Source organism: Abramis brama (genome assembly GCF_963993115.1).
Source record: "Abramis brama genome assembly, chromosome: 22".
NCBI lineage: Eukaryota > Metazoa > Chordata > Actinopteri > Cypriniformes > Leuciscidae > Abramis > Abramis brama.
In genome coordinates this window covers 4992075-5010738 of record NC_139984.1, presented here as the reverse complement: position 1 = coordinate 5010738, position 18664 = coordinate 4992075, and positions in this window count along the sequence as shown.

Below are 18664 nucleotides of genomic sequence, written 5' to 3'. Positions count from 1 at the left end.
AAGACTGAGAGACAGAGAGAGAGAGAGAGACAAAGACTTTAAAGAGACTAATGACTATAACACAGGGTTTTGAGGAGCAGATGATAATATTTTGAACATGAATAAAAGTTGTATTCAGCCTAAGAAACTCTTTTTGGCTTTAAAAGCGGCTACAAAGACAGACACTGTATAATTTTTGGTAGTTTGGTCATTTTGAAGACAGTATTGTCCTCACAACTGAGTTACTAAATGAACACAACAACCATACAACACAATAAAGAGCTGTTTGTAATTCTAAAAGTTGTTCATCAAATGAATGTTTTACATCAAATTCTGTTTGATAGTCACGTCTTGTGGCATCTATCAGCGTGTGATTTTCTTGCGAGTCTAGGTTGAAAAGTGCAATCTTTAACTGTTGTTTTGATGTGCAACGACATCTGTCAGTGTTTAAGACACATTCCACCCAAATGTGTGAAAAAGTCAGTCAGTTTCAGGATTTGTTTGTTTGTAAGTATGAAAAAATCATCTTGCTGTGACAAGAAAATCTGTCTAGCTGTTATGAAATCACAGTTTTTCCAGAAGTTCGCCTGTATTTCCTGTTGAATGTATCTCCAGCAGAGGGAGTTAAGGTTGAGGTGTTCATGTCCAGTCCAGCGTGTGTGTCTTTGTGTGTGTGTGCGTGTGCACATGTGTGTTTATTTAGAGGTTAGCCTAGTTTCACAAATCACACTCGCGGTTCATGGCAGCACAACTGATTTTACTTCAGTTTAATGAATATAGTGTTGCATAAATATATACAAACTCACTCTCAGAACACAGTATTGGAGATAATGACACAGAAACACACACACACACACACACACACACACACACACACACACACACACACACACACACACACACACACACACACACAAAGACTAACTGCCTGCTTAGTCACGTTTTCAACAGGCTGGACAGAAAATGGTTCAGCAAATACTTACATAACCTCCCTGAACTGCTTTCATTTTACCATTGCAAGTAAAGACGCTAAAAGAGAACCAAAAAAAAAGCTTTAGACTGACACTATTCAGCAAAAACATTTACAAAAATGACCCAGGTAGCAGTTTTACTTACTGCAAAATGATAATATGTATTTATCAGATGTCCTTCAAACAATTTCAGCTTCAAAATCTTTCTGTCATTTTGTTTAATTTCTGTTCATGATGACAGTGGTGGCTAAAAGCAAGTTAGCATAGCTTTTAGCAACATTACTTGCATCCATGATGTTTTATCAGAAACTAGGGTTGTTACAACACATCATTGCAAGGAAACTCTTTTAAGCAACGATGTAAATGAAAATAAGTATGCTTAATGTACTAAATGTGCACTTGTAGTGACTTCAAATCTTAAATCTAATGTTCAAACAACTGTATTTGCAGATAAAATCATATTAATTAAATAAAAGGCATTAAGTGCACTTAAAGATAATGGGCCCTATCTCACACCTGGTGCAATGCAGCGCCAAGCGCGACGCAAGTGTTTATTGCTAGTTTCAGTCCGACGCAGTTTTCATTTTCACGTCCTGCGCCGCATTGTTTAAATAGCAAATGCATTTGTGACCGTTTGTGCGCCCATGGGCTGCTGGTCTGAAAACGAGGTGTGTTCTGGCGCATTGTTGGAGCATTGCTATTTTGAGGCAACAGAAATAGACTGATTAAATAACAAAAAAATATTGCGCCATTGACTTTAGACCAGGTTTCAGTTGGTCAATGGCGCAATATTTTTTTGTTATTTAATGAGCGTGTTAGTAATGTGTGCCTATAGGAGGGTCCACAACGCGCGTACACTCTGCTTATTAAACACACAGCACACAAACATGGCAAATATTTAAAATAAAAGGATTACCTCGCGCACGAGCAGATCCGTTTGCGCTTTGGAGAAGCATTCCGTCTTTCCACTATCAAATTCCGTCATGTAAATAGCGAACCTTCCATGGAGCGAGCGCAACTGGCATTTAAAGTGAATGGGAGATGAGACTCTGATTGGTTTAACGCATGTAAATCCCAAAACACACCCATTACTCATTATGAGAATAGAGCCTCTGTGTCTGGTGCGCCGACCAAACTAGCAAAAGTGGATTCGGACGCCCTAAGTGAACTTGCGCCCTTTTTAGACCATGCGCTTAGATCATCAAAGGGCCCAATAAATGTTCATGACTTTACATACTTAAGTGCACTTTTAAAAGTTGCACTTTGTAATAATGTTGAAATTAAGAGTTTTACTTTAAAGGCCCCCTGAAATCAAAATTTAAGTTTTTTAGCTTTTAGAATGAATATGTTAGCCTTAAGGTGATAAATAAGCTGGTTTGTTCCAAAACAATGGCAAAATTCGCATTTAGGAAATATAAGCATTCAAAACTTACAGTCTCTCACTTCCGCTAAAATGGATCACAGGTTTTTATGACGTCACCGCGGACTTCAGCTCCTCATCACATCTTCTGTCCAATCAAATGCTCTCTAGAATCTAAAGCTCCACCCCCTATGCTATAAACACCACCTGGCCAAAGCGAGCGTTGACACGTCACGGAGCAATATGTGTTGTAGATGTGTGTTCGGTTGATCAAACGCTCGAGTTTTATTCTGTTTTCCAACTGTTTGTTGGTTAAGAATGAAATGGCTAGAATTTATTCACACCTCTACTATTGAATCCAACGTATCATCAGCGTTTGGATTCGCTTCCACGGTCCTGTCAAGTACAACTTGCAGTCTGTGAGGTAAACTAAATGCTATTGGCTATTTGAACAGGGGGAGGAGCCATTCAATATGTCCCGCCTCAGCTCCCTGTTTCACTGGAAATTATGTCAACGCATCAACAAAACTGCGCTTCAGTGGGCCTTTGAATCATTGTTAAGACACAGCTGTGTTTTTAAAAATGTGTAATTACAAATATATATTTAAACATATGACATACAAACAATACATTTAGTTAAGTGCACTTAAGTATATTCATGTACAGAATATTATTTCCATAATAAGTACTCTTTTTGTAGAAGTATGCTAAAGTGTATGGTGAAGGGTTGTGTCTTGTTTTGGTTGCTTTTGCTTCTATTTGTTGATGTCATCTTTACTTTACCATGTTAAGGAGTATAAACTTGTTAGCTGAGCAGTAGTTTGTGAGGAGCAGGTATGGTGAGCAGAAGGTGTTGAAGGGGTTAAGCGTGCGTCTGTGCAGAAAGCGAGGGAGTCGACATCCTGGCAAGCGCCAGTTTACACAGATGGAGCCGCTCTCTGAATAAACCACAAAAAATTCCTCTCCCTGTCCAAGTTAGCACTTCTCCAAGAGAGGACATGATCCTCGTCTCCTCGTTCTCTCTCTCTCGCTCTGACTACACAAAACACGAGCAGCGGGCCAGGTCAGATGAGCCTCGATGGTGGCCGTATATCATCATCATCCCCTTCACATGCCCCGTGAGCGCCTGGAAAAGAGCAAACAGACCAGAGACGCGGAACAACAAGAACAACGCTGTCTCTCAACGTACAAAAAATAAGTTAAAGAGTGAATGGGAGAGTTTTACTCTGTACTTGTGTTGTTGAGTGTACTTTCCACAGGTCATCCAGCGGTCTTGTCAACAGACACACTCCAGACAGTGGACTTTGCTTCTTTGGCTCCTTGAGCAATCCATTGAAGGAGCGATGAAAAGTAGATGCTTACAATGAAATCGTATTTTGTTAGCTATTCATTATAGCTAAATGCTAAACTTGAGTATCTTATCTCATTTAGTTGATTCACAAGTGGGATGGGTGTATCAGTCACACTGAGCTGTAAAGTCTCATGTCAGGGCTTCAGTGAACCTTTCCACACAAAGGTCGTATGCCACTTTGACCTCCACATGATGAGCAATGTGGATAGCGTCATTTACGAGATTGCTAGGTAACAAAAAAACTGGAAGTGTACACAGTTAACAGTGAAAGTAGTGAACGCAACTGAAAGAAGTAACATGTATTTGAACTTAAAACAGAAAAGGTTCCTTCTCTGATTTTCTTGCAGGTATGCCATTTGTCATTAACTGGGCTTCACAGTTTCAGAGTGACATTTTTTAAATGTTTGAAATTTGAGCATCAAAAGTTTGACTGATATGCAATACTCCACCAGAGGCGATGCTATTCTTGAGTTTAATGTATTGTGGAAATTCTACAAAATTATTTTCGACAAAATCACAGCCAATTAGAACATTTTCCATGTTTAATGCGGTTACACTTTATTTCTATAGTTCACTTTTTAAATTCTACTATCTGTTAGTAACTTTGCAACTATGGGCTATATGTCAACTAACTAATTTGCAAGTACGTGTCTACTAACTCTCCTTAGTATTAGAGTATTAGAAGACTAGTAGGGTTAGGGTTAGAATAAGTTGACATGTAGTTGCAAAGTTACTTATAGTTAGTAGAATGTCTGTTGAGGAGCATCACAATAAAGAGTTAGCAGATATTAAGCAGACAGTCTACTAATACTCTAATGAGAGTTAGTTGAAATGTAGTTGCAAAGTTACAACAAATTTATTTTTACTTACATTTTCTGCATTTACTGGCAAACTGTGTGACTTTGCACCTAGTTAGACCACTGTCATGCACTAAAACATGGTTGCGACCTAAGTTTATCTTCTCTTATATGCGTTTGTAAATGTACAGTTTCCAGTTGGTGCTCTTTAGAAAACGGTTGTTGTGCTCCTGATTGTCCCACTTATAGAAAGAGACAGGATTTGTGTTCAACCCTGTATATTGAATCCAGATTCTCGAGTTCTGATCTGAGCTGTGTTAGACTACTGTGTGCTGTTGTAAAATAAAGAGGTGCCACAGTCCTGTAAAAACAGCAGGAAAAAAGAAGGGGAAGGTTGAGTGTGTGTGTGTGTGTGTGTGTGTTGGGCTCCTAATGAAGCACTGTCATCATTAGAGGATCAGGAGGAGGTCTATAGACGGAGAGAAACTGGGGGGTTGGAGACAGCTAGGCATGAGAGGGTGGGGAAAATGGGTAAAAGAACGTTTTTGAGAGTGGATTATTTTTATATGTTCAGGGGAGTGGTGTGTGGTTGACTTCTGAAGTGAAAAGCCCACTTTCTGTTTCAGTTCAATGTAAATTCGTGTTCCATTTGATGTTGGATGTTTCCTGGAAAAATACATATTAAGTTAAATTTAACTTACAAGAAGCAACCAATACTATAACAACATTTTCTTGTATGTTTATTTTATATATTTTTTGTATGTATTTTTATTATATTAAAACTTACTATTTATTAAAACTTAAAATCCAAGTCAAATCAAGTTTACTTTTTTCCATACAATTATACATATAATTCTAATATGCTAATTTGGTGATCAAGAAACATTTCTCAATATCAATGTTGAAAACCACTTTTTTCCCTTAATTTTTGGGTGGGAATTGTGAAACAATGCATTAAAAAAAAAAAAAAAAAAAAAAAAAAATGCATTAAACTAATCAAAAGTGTTGATTTATAATGTTACAACAGAATTCTATTTTAAACCAATTCTGTTTTTTATCAACGGATCTTGAAAAGAAAAATATTACAAAATATTGAGCAGAATTATTATTAATACTTGAACACTATGAATAATTGATGTAAACTCTCCTGTACACTGTCCTTATTTATCAAATCTTACTCCCCATCAGTTTTGGGACACCTGACCATTACACCAACAGAGACTTTAATGACATTTCATTATAAATACATAGAAATTGATATGAGTGCACCGATAACCTCGTGGGCAAGTGCGCCGATATGTATTGCCGTTGTGCTTCGGGCGACCCGAGTTCAAGTCCCGGCTTGTGGACCTTTATCAGTACCCCCCCCCCCCCCCTCCCTCTCCCTCTCCCTCTCCCTCTCCCTCTTCCTCTCCCTCTCCCACCTCACTTCCTGTCTAGCTACTGTCCTATAGGCAAAAATGCCAAAAAATAAATAAAAAACAACAGCAACATTGATATGGAGTTGGTCCCTCCCTTGCAGCTATTATAGCTACCACTCTTCTTGGAAGGCTTTCTCTGGGAATTTTTGCACATTCATCCAGTAGAGCATTTGTAGGTTCAGACACTGATGTTAGACGAAAAGGCCTACCCTGCAATCTCCGTTCCAGTTCGTTCCAATGATTTTCTTCCACTCCAAACTCATCCAACCATGTCTTTATGGACCTCGCTTTGTGCACTGGGGCACCATCATGCTGAAATAGAAAAGGACCTTCCCCAAACTGTTCCTACAAAGATGGAAGCATAGCATTATCTAAAATTCCTTGGTAAGAATTGAAGAAATGAAAAACAGCCCCGTACCATTATCCCTTTACAGTTGGTACAAAGAAGTCAGACAGGTAATGTTCTCCTGGCACCCACCAAACCCAGACTCGCCCATCAAACTGCTAAACAGAGAAGTGTGATTCGTCACTCCACAGAACAGGTTTCCACTGCTCCAGAGTCCAGAGGTTGTGTGCTTTACACCACTGCATCTGACGCTTGGCATTGCACTTGGTGATGTGAGGCTTGCATGCAGCTGCTCGGCAATGGAAACCCATTCCACGAAGCTCCGGCCACACACTCTTTGTGCTGATATCAATGCCAGTGGAAGTTCGGGACTCAGCCATGGCATCAGCACAACTTTTACTCACCATGGACCTCAGCACTCGGTGACCCTGCTTCTAAACTTCTACTTCTTAAACGCTTCTACTTTCCAATAATACCACTTAGAAATATCTTTCAGGGATGAAATTTCACGAACTGACTTATTGCAACGGTGGCATCCCTTCACTTGAATTCACTGAATTGAATTGAATTCACAATTTTATTATTATTATTTTTTATTTTTTTATCAAACAAATGTGATGTGATCTGGGAAAACCTGTCGGATGTCGTGCTGGTACGTTTTCAGTAAGGTCTAAAAATAGTCCAATGCCAGTTTTTTTTTTTGTCAAAATTGGGTTTTCATTAAATTATTATTCTATAACATCTTGTCTATCATCTCTGAATGTATCTTGGCAAAATTCACTAGTTTTGTGCAGAAAAATAGCGATTTATAGTGGCAAGCTGAAAAGACTGTCTTTCTCTTTAAGAACACGCACACGCAATAGCTCTCTTTCTCTTAACACTACAAAGACAGTTCACCAATCATAATAAACCACATAACATCTAGAATAAATGTACAGTATATCAATGTGCATTTCCCGCCAGTCCTTTGTAAACTACAACGGCACGCAAGTTTTTTTATTTATTTTTTTTATACAACGTTATCATGAGTTGCAGATCGGAGCACAAGAGAACAACGGAGTCTGAAGTAGCTGCTCGCTTAAAAGATCTTGCTTGCTTGCGTCCAATTTCAAAACGGTTTTCACAGGATGAATTTTGAGTTCGTCAGCTTTCGAATGATACCTAATCTATGATGATTACTCAAATATGTGATATGAAAAAAAAAGTAAATAAAAAAAGAGCGCCAATCGTCCCGCTAGCAGGACGTAAAAGTTAATTAAACCTGTTTTTCTCAAAATTCCGTTCCTGAAAATTATAGCGATCAGCCGACTTCAGATAACCATAACTTTTGTTACCGACAAACAATGAAAGAAATAAAAACAGATTTGGAAAGGGCTTGAAACTGTAATAGGTAAAATTTCACCATGTGATGGGTTTTCCCAGATCGCATCACAAATGTTTGTAAATGCAGACTTCATAGATGATTGACTACACCTGTGGCAATGTGTCCGATTAGTATGTAAGCTTGGTTCCCCTACAGAAAACATTTTAAAAGATAACTGCAACTTTTTATGTCACAATTGCGAGTTTATATCACGCAATTCTGACTTGATATCTTGCAATTCTGAGAAACAAAGTCAGAATTGCGAGATATTAAGTCAGAATTGCAAGAAATAAACTCGCAATTCTGACTTTTTTTTCTCGCAATTCTGAATTTAGGCCTATAACACGCAATTGCGACTAAATATCACGCAATTCTGACTTTATATCTCCCAATTACAATTATATCCCCGAGATACAAACATGCAATTCTGAGAAAAAAGTCTGAATTCTGAGTTTATCTCTCACAATTCTGACTTTATAATACAATTGCGACTTTTTATCACGCAATTCTGAGATAAAAAGTCAGAGTTGTGAGATAAAATGTTGCAATTACCTCTTTTTATTTTTCATTCTGTGGCGGAAACAAGCGTCCATAGATTAGACACTTGATTTCAGTAATAAAGAGGTGTGTCCCAATACTTTTGAGTCTAAACAGAAAGAATAGAAGAGAGTCTGTTCATTAGGCAGATGCCAGCGGTGTTGTCACTATAAGTCACACAAATACAGTATATGATTACACACACACACACGCACGCACGCACACACACACACACACACACACACACACACACACACACACACACACACACACACACACACACACACACACACACACACACACCCTGAAGCACAAGAGAAGACTTTCACCATAAGCAGCTCTCCAATTTCCCCTTAACAATGATCTGAAGATCTGAAGAGGCATGTTATGACTGCTTTTTCTTGCTCTGCACACCTACTGGCATTTCCTTTGAGTTCTCGAAAACACTCTACAGACATTCTGCAGCTATTAGCCATATATAGAGCAAAATATGTTCCAGCAATAAGAAGTTTCTTCATTATTCGTTTAGATTCTGCACTGTAGAATGGTTCTCCCTAGCATGATGTCTACATATGATGGGAACCATGTGCTCTGTCAGAAATGTAGCAACCACATAGATGGATACATCAAATAATTTTAAATCAGCTTAACACACTGTAACTGTATAAGTCAACACTTTGCAATGGTTGATTTGAATGAAAGTCCTCACATGACCAATCTCAACACAACTTTAAGTTTGAAAAACCATACTCACAAACTGGAATGACATGGTGGTGAGAAAATGTAATTGTCTTTGAACTGATCGTTCTGACCTTTAAATCAAGCAGTGACAGGCATCTGATCCTGATCATATACAAATTAACCAATTCCCCCTTTTGACCCTCTCAAGGGCTCTCATGGGATCCTATTGCACTCGGTGTGACATGTTACACACTCTCTGCCACTCCAGAAAGCCCCTCTATGCAGACAGATGTTCTTAGGGAGTGTGCTTAAAAAATGAAAGCAGTAAGTGTTATACCCTTCTGACAGTACTGTTGGAGTGTGTTTCACATTAGCAGGTCATTGCAGAGATTGGTGCTGTGCCTGTAATAGTTGCTGTTTTTCAGTGACTGCTAACTTATGTTCTGGTAACTAATGTTCAAAACTTTCAGAAAACGTCTAAAAGCAAAAAAAAAAGCAAAAAAGCAAAAAAAAAAAAGTTAAGTTAAGTTCACTTTTAGTTAAGTTCTGTCACTATAAGTGATTCTGTCATGACAGGAATTGATCAGTGTAAAAAAAAATAGCAATTATGGATAACATTCCCTTTTTCTGAAGAAATCCATGTCAAACAATGTTATTGTTTTATGAATCACAGCTCAAAATCTTTAGAATCATTTTGGAACTAATGGTTTCCAAACAATCTGCTGATACACTTGTAAGTTATGATACTTTTTTTCAATTATTTATTAAATTGATGAAAAGTGACAGCAAAGACTTGTTACATTGTTACAAACGATTTCTATTTCAAATAATTGTTATTTTGTTATTTCTATTCATCAGAGAGTCTTGAAAAAAAAAGACTGTTTCCACATAAATATGAAACAGCACAACTGTTTCAACATTGATAATAATCAGAAATGTTTATTGAGCATCAAATCTGAAGGATCATGTGACATTGAAGACTGGAGTAATGATGCTGAAAATTCAGCTTTGATCACAGGAATAAATTACATTTTAACATACATTACAATAGAAAACAGTTGTAATATTACTGTTTTTACTGTAAGCATAAGAGACTTCTTTAAAAAATGTTAAAGCATCTTACACTCTTAAAAATGAAGGTTATTTACTGTCATCGATGGTTCCACGAAGAACCTGTAACATTCATGGAACCTTTCTATTGCACAAAAGGTTCTTTATGGTAAAAATCAGATTTGGATTTTAAAAAATACTCTTTACACAAAGAAAGAAAATGGTTATTTTACAAACTGCTCTCTGTAATGTTATCTGGGAAACCAAAAATAGTTCCTCTATGGCATTGTGTGAAAACGCCCCCTTGGAATGTGACTGAGCAAAAACAATACTGTAAGACTGCAGAGAAAGGCATCATCAGGAAGAAATTGTGAATTAATGATTAACATCTGAAATAAGAGTATCCGATCTTACAGTAAAGGAAGTCATTGATATTTGAAGAGCAGCTGAAGCAGCCAAAACACAGGTGCAGACCGTCTGCGATCAAGGCAAAGATGTGCATGCCATGCAAGAGACCCAAACATACAAAGTAAAACAAGAAACCTGAAAACCAGCCAGTCAACCAAAATAGAGTGTGATGCAGATGCAGAATATGAAGCTAATGCATGTGGACAACGCTGAGGGTAAAAGCTGTTCTGCAGCTTTTGAAAATTAATAACATTTGATAATCATTAGAATAAAAGGTGGATCCACCTACATTGACACTGAATGTATCTGAGGTGGTATGAGATGACTGGCTGAAGACATGAACGTTATAGTCTATACTGTACAACTGCACAAAGTGATCATGGGAAAGGAGCTGAAGTGTGCTGAGCTCTGAGTACAGTCAGGTTAAAAGGTCATGAGAGCAATAGTCAAGCAACACCTGCACTCAAACAGCAGGGAAGTTTCACGTACTGTAGCTATAATAAGATACAACTACTATAGGACAGGGCAAGATGACAGCATATGGTCATGGTAAAAACACTCTTAAATCTGTTTAATACTGTTTAATCCAATGGTATATGCAGTATATTATTTGAGCTTCTGTTAATGGGCAGTGCTTTAAAGAGCAGGATGAGTCCCAAACATGGTAAAATTCCATTAAAGGTGCAGTAAGCTATTTCTGAGTAACGCTGTTGAAAGTGGATCGGACTGAGCGCCACAACAAACTTGGAGCCAATCAGCAGTAGGGGGCGTGTCCACTCATGATGGGGTGAAGAGAGAGTCAGCCAATCAGCAGGAGGGGACATGTCCACTCATGATGGGGGAGGCGACAGGGTGAGTCAATCAGCAGGAGGGGGGCGTGTCCACTCAGGATGGGGGAGGAGAGGGTGAGTCAATCAGCAGGAGGGGACATGTCCACTCATGATGGGGGAGGAGAGAGTGAGTCAATCAGCAGTAGGGGGTGTGTCCACTCATGATGGGGGAGGAGAGAGTGAGTCAATCAGCAGTAGGGGGGCGTGTCCACTCAGGATGGGGGAGGAGAGGGTGAGTCAATCAGCAGGAGGGGACATGTCCACTCATGATGGGGGAGGAGAGAGTGAGTCAATCAGCAGTAGGGGGGCGTGTCCACTCATGATGGGGGAGGCGAGAGGGTGAGTCAATCAGCAGTAGGGGGCGTGTCCACTCATAATGGGGGAGGAGAGAGAGTGAAGAAAGACTGTAGAAAGAGAGATGGCTAAGAGGAATTCCAAAAGAGAAAAGCTCAGAGATATATCACTAGAATAAGAAGGGTTATGATAAGGCAAGAGCTTTAGGGTCCCTGATAATATTAGAAAAGCTTTCCAGATTTTTGCTGCTGGCGACTAACAACCAACTCTTGCTTGCATATACTCGTGTACTATGTTTTTTGTTCTTCCTTGTTGTTCGTTCTAGATCTTTGCTATATTTTTCACGAAGTGTCATTTTGCTTCGCTTCAGCTACAGTTGTAATCGAAATTATTCAACCCCCAATGCAAATCAGGTTAATTGGCAAGATGTACAGACGTTCAGCTGTTTGCAATGAACAATTAAAACAAAATTAATTGAAATAGCTCAACACAACATTTTTTTTTTTTTCAAGTGGTTTCCCCAAATTCAACTGAAAATGCAACTTTTAATGACTTCTGCAGTCTCAAAATTATTCAACCCCTTCATGGCAAGCATCTTTAGGACTTGTCCTGACCTGCTGCAAATGAGATGTATAACCAGACACCAGCTTCTGGCAGCGTTTCTAAATAATCTTATCCCATTCCTCATGAGCAATGGCCTCCAGTTCAGTAATATTCTTGGGTTTGCATGCTGCTACCGCCTTCTTCAAATCCCACCAGAGATTTTCTATGGGGTTCAAGCCAGGTGACTGTGATGGCCACTATAGTATCTTCAAGGACTTCTTCTGCAACCAAACCTTGGTGGAATTTGAGGTATGTTTGGGATCATTGTCCTGTTGGAAGGTTTAATGACACCCAAGCTTCAGCTTCCTCACTGACAGCATGACGTTTTCTACTAGGATTTCCTGATTTCCAATGAATCCATATTGCCTTCCACGCACTGCAGGTTTCCAATGCCAGAGGATGCAAAGAGCATCACCGAGTCCCACCATGCTTAACTTTTTGCCAGCAGCCATATCACCCTGTAGCCCAAGACTGGTTGCCCACTGAAGCTAAGCAGGGCTGAGCCTGGTTAGTACCTGGATGGGAAACCTCCTGGGAAAACCAGGTTGCTGCTGGAAGAGGTGTTAGTGAGGCCAGCAGGGGGTGCTCAACCCTGTGGTCTGTGTGGGTCCTAGCACCCCAGTATAGTGATGGGGACACTATACTGTCAAAGAGCACCGTCCTTCGGATGAGATGTTAAACCAAGGTCCTGACTCTGTGTGGTCACTAAAAATCCCTGGATATCTTTCGAGAGAGTAGGGGTTTAACCCCGGGATCCTGGCCAAATTTGCCCAGTGGCCTCTGTCCATCATGGCCTCCTAATCATCCCTATATATATATATATATATATATATATATATATATACAGTGAGGAAAATAAGTATTTGAACACCCTGCTATTTTGCAAGTTCTCCCACTTGGAAATCATGGAGGGGTCTGAAATTGTCATCGTAGGTGCATGTCCACTGTGAGAGACATAATCTAAAAAAAAAAATCCAGAAATCACAATATATGATTTTTTAACTATTTATTTGTATGATACAGCTGCAAATAAGTATTTGAACACCTGTCTATCAGCTAGAATTCTGACCCTCAAAGACCTGTTAGTCTGCCTTTAAAATGTCCACCTCCACTCCATTTATTATCCTAAATTAGATGCACCTGTTTGAGGTTGTTAGCTGCATAAAGACACCTGTCCACCCCATACAATCAGTAAGAATCCAACTACTAACATGGCCAAGACCAAAGAGCTGTCCAAAGACACTAGAGACAAAATTGTACACCATTTGGATGATCCAGAGGAGTCATGGGAGAAAGTCATGTGGTCAGATGAGACCAAAATAGAACTTTTTGGTCATAATTCCACTAAACGTGTTTGGAGGAAGAAGAATGATGAGTACCATCCCAAGAACACCATCCCTACTGTGAAGCATGGGGGTGGAAGCATCATGCTTTGGGGGTGTTTTTCTGCACATGGGACAGGGCGACTGCACTGTATTAAGGAGAGGATGACCGGGGCCATGTATTGCGAGATTTTGGGGAACAACCTCCTTCCCTCAGTTAGAGCATTGAAGATGGGTCGAGGCTGAGTCTTCCAACATGACAATGACCCGAAGCACACAGCCAGGATAACCAAGGAGTGGCTCTGTAAGAAGCATATCAAGGTTCTGGCGTGGCCTAGCCAGTCTCCAGACCTAAACCCAATAGAGAATCTTTGGAGGGAGCTCAAACTCCGTGTTTCTCAGCGACAGCCCAGAAACCTGACTGATCTAGAGAAGATCTGTGTGGAGGAGTGGGCCAAAATCCCTCCTGCAGTGTGTGCAAACCTGGTGAAAAACTACAGGAAACGTTTGACCTCTGTAATTGCAAACAAAGGCTACTGTACCAAATATTAACATTGATTTTCTTAGGTGTTCAAATACTTATTTGCAGCTGTATCATACAAATAAATAGTTAAAAAATCATACATTGTGATTTCTGGATTTCTTTTTTAGATTATGTCTCTCACAGTGGACATGCACCTACGATGACAATTTCAGACCCCTCCATGATTTCTAAGTGAGAGAACTTGCAAAATAGCAGGGTGTTCAAATACTTATTTTCCTCACTGTATATATATATAGTGAAAACCACATGGGGGTTGAAATATATATATATATATATATACATACATACACTAATTGGCTTCATCACTCTGTCTGTCCTCCACCAGTAAGCTGGTGTGTGATGGGCGTTCTGGCGCAATATGGCTGCCGTCGCATCATCCAGGTGGTGCTGCACACTGGTGGTGGTTGAGGAGATTCCCCCTTCTATGTAGGGGGAACAAAGCATTCTCGCTTTGAGTGCCAAGAAAAGTGCTATATATATAGTATATGTATTAAATTGTTATTATTATTATTATTATTAACTGTGGGCAGTGTTCTTTTCAGCATATGCTTCATACTTCTTCCTCCAGACATACCGCTGATCCATAGGGCTGAAAAGTTCCAGTTTTGTTTCACTGCTCCACAGAATAGAATCCCAAAACTTCTACGGCTTATTTATATGATTTTGAGCCGATTTTCCTTGTGCTTTTGGGTCAATAGTGTATGTCTTGGAGTTCTGGCATGGAAACCACATGCGTTTAGTACGAGACTTACTTTGCACCTAACTGTGCAAGCTGAAACTTCAGTGCCTGTTGCCACCAAGTCTTGCTGCAGGTCTTTTGCAGTCACTCAAACTGTGCAATCACAGTTTTTTCTGAACCTGCCTTCTCAGAAATCTGGTTGCAGCCGTTGATAGCTTCCTTTTTTTCTACCCTGTCCAGGTAGTGTAACCACTGGTCTTTATCTTTGAACTTGTGAACTACTGTATGCTTCCAACGGTGTCTCTAGGAACATTCAGTGCCTTCGCTATTTGCAATGGGGGTTGAATAATTTCGATTACAACTGTATGATGAAGACACATACACTATTGCATTGCATGTTTGTGCATTTTGGGGGCGAAGCAATGAAGGGAGGAGTGCTTGTTTGGCTTGATTTCAAATATCTAGTGTTCAACAATGATTCTCAGAAATCACATATACACCTTTAATAAAGAAATTGATGTGCGGTCACAAGGTTGCATACTATTTTACAATGTGGTTCTTGCAGTGTTGTTGTATAAATATGTGCAACATGTTGTTATATTGTATGCAATATAAACTATCCATATTATAATACAAATTTTAACTGCTAGAGAATGGAAAGCTGTTTTGTGACTTTTTTTGCACCGATGTCAGTCAAAAAAAACAATAAATTGATATGAAGTATTTTGTGAAGTATTGATTTCACAGAGCTATGCAAAGTATATGTAAAATATACTGCTACGTTTAGCAAAATTTTAACAATTTGTCAGTTTAATTTCCAGCAAAAATAAATAAATTGTGACATACTCTACCATTCAAAAGTTTGGGGGTGGTATGATTTGTATGTTTTTGAAATACAGTAAAAACAGTAATGTTGCTAAATATTATTACAATTTAAAATAACTATTTGTAATGTTAATATATTTTAAAATGTAATTTATTCCTGTGATCAAAGCTGAATTTTCAGCATCATTACTCCAGTTATCAGTGTCCGTCTCATGATCCTTCAGAAATGTTGAAAACAGTGATATCCTTAATACATACGGTGGTGGAGGGAGAACATCCACCAGTGAAAATGAATGTGGACATGAACTTGTCAACTTCAACTAGACAGCTGACATTATGGAATTTGGAGAAATAAACCAAGAACATTTTTCACTGTCAGTCTCTAGTTGCTCTAGGGTAGCTGTCTTTTATGTAATGTTGGCTTCTGTGGATAAAAGTGTTTGCTAAATGAAGAATAACTAGAATAACCAGGTTTGCTCCTGATGCTCGGGGCAATGATTTGGTAAAGAAATCAGGCCTCTGTTGTTTGAACCACTGGGTAGTGCACAAATGTGTTGGCTTATGGAGACACAGATTCAAGTGTCAAGATTCCATCCTATAAATAAGGCAAAAAGACTTTAAATTCAAAGATTAATAAGTCCAGTTTGGACCATGGGTCTTGTTAAAGAGCACTTCTTCATTTTAAACACAAAACCATGTCTTGCTTTTATAAATTGGCATTTATCAAAGTACTGAATTATTTCAATTTGGCGAAACATTAATTTTAATAATTTTCATTTCATGGTCTTTTGCAGCATGTTGACTTTAAAGGGAGGGCCGCTTTAAATCAGCAGGGTTCAGGTTTTGGATAATGGGTCGAACTGCAGGCCCATATCTACATTATACACTCGGTACAGTGTGTGTGTTTAATGTTTCTCCACAGCTTCAACCGCACACACGTACACACACTCATGTAGACTGAGACGCCAGCAGCTGTTACTTGTTATCATACTGGAATTCATTGTCAAATTACACACACACGCTCTCTTTTGCACTTCTCTCTTTTTTTTAAATGCACCTCTTCACCCCTTCAGTCCATAATGTCTCCCCAAGATATTTTGGTGTGGGTTTTCTGTGATATCTTTCCATGAACTGTGGAAAGAAACTTTCTTATATATGTGCACATGTAGCATTATGGAAACACACAGACACTTATAGTCTGAATGGAGAGCAATGTGTGTGGCGAATGGTAAGAGTTTTGGTGGTTTCATAATTAGATAGAAACTATGACTATCATCCCTCATCTAATGCTTGTAAAGGTGTATCCAAAATGTTCTCTAGAAGCAGTTTTGTGTTAAAAGTTATACGTCACAATATTTATACATTATTTATTGCTTTCTGACACTGCACATTAAATTTAATCTGTTTAATTTTTGGGGAATGTATTTTGGGGAAGCTACTAAATACTTTGAACTCACTAAACTACAGTCAAGCTCATGTTTTGAAAGTAATTAGGCTACACCACAAGCAAAAAGTAGCTAAATACATCAAACGTGACTTAAGGAGGAAATATATTTTTATTTTAAAAAGAACTACCCACTACTATAATTTTGAATTCAATTAAAGTGACCACTTTAATTTGAAATGCTCTTCTCATACATGTGCTGTGCTTCTTAAAGGGATAGTTCACTCAAAAATAACAATTACCCCATGATTTACTCACCCTCGAGCCATTCTAGGTGAATATGACATTCTTCTTTCAGACTAATACAATCGGAGTTATATTAAAAAATGTCCTGGCTCTTAAGGAAGATTTGACTCTCAGGGCCCTATTTTAACGATCTAAGCAATCTAAAGCGCACGGCGCAAGTTCTCTTAGGGCGTGTCCGAATCCACTTTTGCTAGTTTGACGACAGGAAAAATGGTCGGCGCGCCAGACGCTTGGTCTAAAAGCGTTGTCTCTATTCTCTTAATGAGTAATGGGTGTGTTTTGGGATTTACATGCGTTAAACCAATCAGAGTCTCATCTCCCATTCCCTTTAAATGCCAGTTGCGCTCACGGCATGGTGGATTCGCTATTTACATGATGGAATTTGATAGTGGAAAGACCGAACGCTTCTCCAAAGCGCAAACGGATCTGCTCGTGCGCGAGGTAAAAGTGCGCAAGCAAACCATCTACGGGACAAGCCGGATTCCACCATATCTTTATGTACACAATAATAATCTTTTACATTGTAATACTTTTAATTTTAATATTTGGCATGTTTGTGTGCTGCTGTGCATCCCTGTGTGTTTAATAAGCAGAGTGTACGCACGTTGTGGACCCTCCTATAGGCACACATTACTAATACGCATATTACTAACGCTCAATGGCACAATAAAATTGTGCCATTGACTTTAGACCAGGTTTCAGTTGGTCAATGGTGCAGTCTATTTCTGTTGCCTCAAAATAGCAACGCGCCAACAATGCGTTTTCAGACCAGCAGCCCATGGGCGCACAAATGCATTTGCTATTTAACAAGGCGCAGGACATGAAAATGATAACTGCGTTGGACTGAAACTAGCAAAAAACACTTGCATCGCGCTTGGCACTGCATGTGCCGGGTGTAAGATAGGGCACTCAGAGTATTTCAATAAAGTTTGGTGTTAGCCTGTTGCTAAGCTAACAACGTGATTCTCTAAATCACATACTGCGTAGATACTACATTTCATGAAAAACGAACTTAGCAACCATTGAAAAGTATGTTCTGTATGAATGTGTGTAGTATGAATAAAATACGGATATAGGCTACTACATACAGTCATGTTGTCATGTGACTTACTGTGTCAGTTGCGTCGCTTCACTGCATTGGCTGCATCCGAAATCATATACGTCCCTACTATATAGACAAAAGAAGTATGTCCGAATTCACAGTACTCATAAAAGAGCAGGTAAAAAGTACCTGGATGACCTAAACTTCCTGCGAGATCATGAAGTGTACATACGATGAACACTTTATTATACCATAAGGCCACATGAGTGGATTTGTGAATGGCACTGACGCTTGTCGATCACATGATAATGACAACATGGCGAAGGTAACACGTCTGGATTACATTCATGCTACACACATTCATACTATATAGAACATACTTTTTTTTTAATGGTCCTGAAGTAAATACTTATTCAAAAAAAGTATACCTACGCAAGAGTGTATGCGATTTCAGACACAGCCCTTCACAGCTCTTCTTCTGTGGCCTCATGGCATAGTAAAGTGTCCAGTGGACGCGCATTTCAGAATCTTGGAGGAAGTAGTAGGTCATCTGAGTATTTTTTTCCCCACA